Here is a 4709-nt window from a genome sequence, read left to right as displayed (position 1 = left end):
TGAATTTTTGGTTTTCTTCATTCTTCTTTGCTCTGGACAAGGAGAGACCCATCGTTGCATCTAGATGGCAGCTTGCTAGTTTTTAAGATCCCAGTCTCTGCTCACCAAAGTAGGAGGTAAAACAATGTTTTGTGTAGTATGTTATGCCAATTGAGCTTTATGTTCCCTGCCACTATGATCCAGAGCCCACAGGTTCAACTACTCAGTCCCTCTGGGTTGCTAGCTGTGACCAAGCAGTGACTACAGCCTTGCCCCTCGTCAGCTCTACTATACACCCGGGAATTCAGATTATACACATAAACTTATAGGATCATTGTCTGCCAACCCTATACATGGTCTTGAGTGCACTCCCTGCTTCATCGACATACCTACTAGTTCAGCCTGTCCACCCATCTGTCCACCTGCATACTCATGTTTCAGTGCAGTGTTTTTAAGTTTCATCCATGTTGTGGCATTTGTCACAACTTCATTATTCCTTATGTTTGAATAATATTCCATTGTATGGATGTGCCAGATTTGCTTATTCATTTATCTGTTGGTGAACATTTTGGTTGATTCCACCTTTTGACTATTGTGACTACTGCTGCTATGAACATTCAAGTTTGGATACCTATTTTTAATTCTGTTGGGATCAACCATCTTTCTGTGAGAGGTCACAGGTACAGTATAAGCCAGTATAAAGAAAAATAAAAATGTAACTAAGCAATATTGGTAACACTGGTTCAACCAGAAAACTATGCAAGTTCTACCAAATAACCAAAAACTAGAATCATCAACAGTGAGTGTAGAAAGAAAATGTGATTTTCCATACAAGGAAATATTACACAGCCATAAAAAGGAATGAGGTACTGATACATGCTACACTGTGGATGGACCTTTTCTATGTAAGTTGTATTCCTTATAGTACTTCCTTATTGTTGTTGTTAGGGGCCATCAAATTGGCTCCAACTCATACTGACTGCATGTACAACAGAACAAAATACTGTCTGATCCTGCACCATCCTCACAAAACTTGCTATATTTGATCCCATCGTTGCAACCACTGTGCCAATCCATCTTGTTGAGGGTCTTCTTTTTCTGACCCTCCACTTTACCAAGCATGATATCCTTCTCCAAGGAATGGTCCCTTCTGACAACATGACCAAACTGGTGGTGTTGTTAGGTGCCGTCAAGTCAGCTCCAACTCATAGTGACATTTCCCATTTCTGCACCAGCCTCACAATCCTTGCTATACCTGAGCCCATTGTTGCAGCCATTGTGTCAATCCATCTCAATTGAGAGCCTTCCCCTTTTTCATTAACTTTTCACTTTACCAAGTGTGATGTCCTTCTCCAGGGAATGGTCCCTTCTGACAACATGACCAAAGTAGGTGAGACGAAGTATTGCCATTCTTGCTTCGAAGGAGCATTCTGGCTGTACTTCATCCAGGACAGATTTGTTAGTTCTTCTGGCAGTCCATGGTACTTTCAGTGTTCTTCACCAACACCATAACTCAAAAGCATCAACTCTTCTTCACTCTTCTTTATTCATTGTCCAGCTTTAACATGCACATGAGGCAATTGAAAATACCATGGCTTGGGTTAGGTGCACCTTAGTCTTCAAAGAGACATCTTTGCTCTTCAGCACTTGAGGTCTTTTGCAGCAGATTTGCCCAGTGCAATACATCATCTGATTTTTTGACTGCTTCTTCCATTGGTGTTGATTGTGGAACCAAGTAATATGAAATCCTTGACAACTTCAATCTTTTCTTCATTCATTGTGATGCTGCTCATTGGTCCAGTTGTGAGGATTTTCGTTTTCTTTATGTTGAGATGTAATCCATACTGCAGACTGTAGTCTTTGATCTTCATCAGTAAGTGTTTCACATCATTTTCACTTGCAGAAAACAAAGCTGTGTCATCTGTATACGGCAGATTGTTAATAAGTCTTCCTCCAATCCTGATGCCATGCTTTTCTTCATATAGTCTAGCTTCCAGGAATATTTCCTCAGCATAGAGATTGAATAAGTATGGTGAAAGGATACAACACTAACACAATGCCCACCTGATTTTAAACCATGCAGTATCTCCTTGTTCTGTTCAAACAACAGCCTCCTGGTCTATGTACAGGTTCCTCATGAGCACAATGAAGTGTTCTGGAATTCCCATTCTTCTCAATGTTATCCATAATTTGTCACAATCCACACAATTGAATGCTTTTGCATGGTCAATGAAACACAAGTATTGGATCACCTTTTGTTTTGTTTTTTAATTTTATTGTGCTTTGTGTGCAAATTTACAGAGCAAAATTTGTTTCACATTCAACAGTGTGTGTACATTTTATTTCACACCCCAATTACCATCCCCAACTATTACAAACTCTCCTCCCTTCCCGTCCCTGTAGCTACCCCCTCCCTGTGCCCTTCTTAATTATGAACTCCTGTCTGTCCAGCTTTCCCTCTATGTGAATGCTGCCCTTCTGGCGCCCCATGGCAGATTGCTCCAAGTGTTATATTACCCTGGGGTAGGTGTTCTGCATGTAGGTCTTTCTACTTTGGGCTGAGAGCCAATTCATGGGAGTGAGTCCAATTCTAGGCCCAAAGGGTAACCCAGGGCCATCGTCTTGGAGGGTCTCCAACCAATAATTCTAGTCATTTGTGTGTTTTTCAATTTTGTTCCACATTTTTCCTCCCACTCTATCCAGGATCTCCAGTTTTGATCCCTTTCCAAGTGGTTGGCGTTGGTAGGCAGGCACCATCTAGTTCTTCTGGTCTCAGGGTCCATCATATCCTTGGACTAATTGTTTCCAGATGCCTTTGATTTTCTTCACTCTTCTTTGCTTCTGATGAGAGGAGACCAAGAGTTGCATCTTAGATGGCCACACGAAAGTTTTTAAGACCCTAGTTGCTACTCACCAAAGTAGGTTGCAGAACAAGATTTTCATGTACTATGTGGTGCCAGTTGACCTTGGTGTCCCCCAAGACTATGGTCCTGAGTTGGTAGGCCTGGTGATTCTCTCTCTCAAGGTTTTTGGCTATCTCTGAGAGGTTACTCCAACTGTCTTCTGTTGCTTCTGTAATGTGTGTGGCTAATTTTGCAGCACAAGTGGATATGTAAGATTATTTTCTGCTAAATCTATCTAGGGTATCTAGGGTCTAGGGTATATTCCTGTTAGCCGACCCACCTGATCTTCTCACTTGTCTATTCATTTATCTGTAGCCTTGTGTTTGGTGTTAGTGGTAATGCAGTATTGTGCATATACTAGTATTTGTCTATATTATATGTGCATGTTTCAGTGTCCTTCCTTTGCCCAATGTTATCATGCTTGCCACAGACTCTTTCATACCATCCTTCCCCTCACCCAAATCAACATGTGACCCCCAACTAGTCCAAAATTTTCCCTTCCTTTCCCTCCCATCCTTGGAAACCTACAAAGTGAGTTCCTTCCCTAAGTAAACCTTTCCTTGACTTTTTACAATAATGGGCTTATACAATATTTGTATTGACTTATTTCACTCAGCATAATGTCCTCCAAATTCATCCATGTTGTGAGATGATTCATGTATTCTTCATTGTTCTTTAATGTAGCATAGTATTCCATTCTGTGAATGTGCCATAATGTGGTTATCCATTCATCTGTTGATGGGCATTTAGGTTGTTTGGAATTTGCACAAATATTGATCTCTTCCAGTCAGCTGGCCAGGTAGCTACGTTCCAAATTTCTTGGCATAAACGAATAAGTGCCTCCAGCGTTGCATCTCTTTATTGAAACATCTCAATGGGTATTCCATCGTATCAATTCCTGGAGCCTTATGTTTTACCAATTCCTTCAATGCAATCTGACTTCCCTTCAACACCATTAGTTCTTGATCATATACTACCTCCCGAAATGGTTGAACATTGACCAATTATTTTTGGTACAATGACTCTGTGTATTCCTTCCATCTTCATTTGATGCTTCCTGCATTATTCAATATTTTGCCCACAGAATGCTTCACAGTATTGCAACTCAAGGCTTGAATTTTTTCTTCAGTTCTTTCAGCTTGAGAAATGCCAAGCCTGTTCTTCCCTTTTGGTTTTCTACACCAGATCTTTGCACATTTCATTATAATACTTTACTCTGTCTTCTTGAGAAGGCCTTTGAAATATTCTGTTCAGCTCTTTTATTTTGTCAATTCTTCCATTCACTTTAGCTACTCTATGTTCAAGAGTAAGTTTCAGAGTCCCTTCTGACATCCATTTTAGTCTTTTCTTCCTATCTTGAGTTTTTAATTACTGCTTGCTTTCTTCACATATGATATTCTTGATTACATCCCACAACTCATCTGCTCTTCAGTCATTGGTGTTCAAAGCATCAAATCTTCTTCACGTGGTCTCTAAAGTCAAGTGAGATATAATCAAGGTTGTATTTTGGCTCTCATGGATTTGGTTTAATTTTCTTCAGCTTCAGCTTTTACTTACATATGAGTAGTTGATGATCTGTTCCACAGTCAGCTCCTGGCCTTGTTTTTGGCTGAAGATATTGAGCTTCTCCATTGCCCCTTTCCACAGATGTAGTTGATCTGATTCCTGTGTATTGTGTCTGACAAGGTCCATGTGTAAATAGCCACCATTTATATTGTTGGAAAAAGGTATTTGCAATGAATAAGTCATTGATCTTGCAAAATTCTGTCACGCAATCTTCAATGTTATTTCTATCACCCAGGCCATATTTTCCAACTACTGATGATT

The sequence above is a fragment of the Orycteropus afer genome, unplaced genomic scaffold, assembly GCF_000298275.1.
Source record: "Orycteropus afer afer isolate SDZICR_OR568_19922 unplaced genomic scaffold, OryAfe1.0 scaffold00019, whole genome shotgun sequence".
NCBI lineage: Eukaryota > Metazoa > Chordata > Mammalia > Tubulidentata > Orycteropodidae > Orycteropus > Orycteropus afer.
This window is presented reverse-complemented; position numbering follows the sequence as displayed.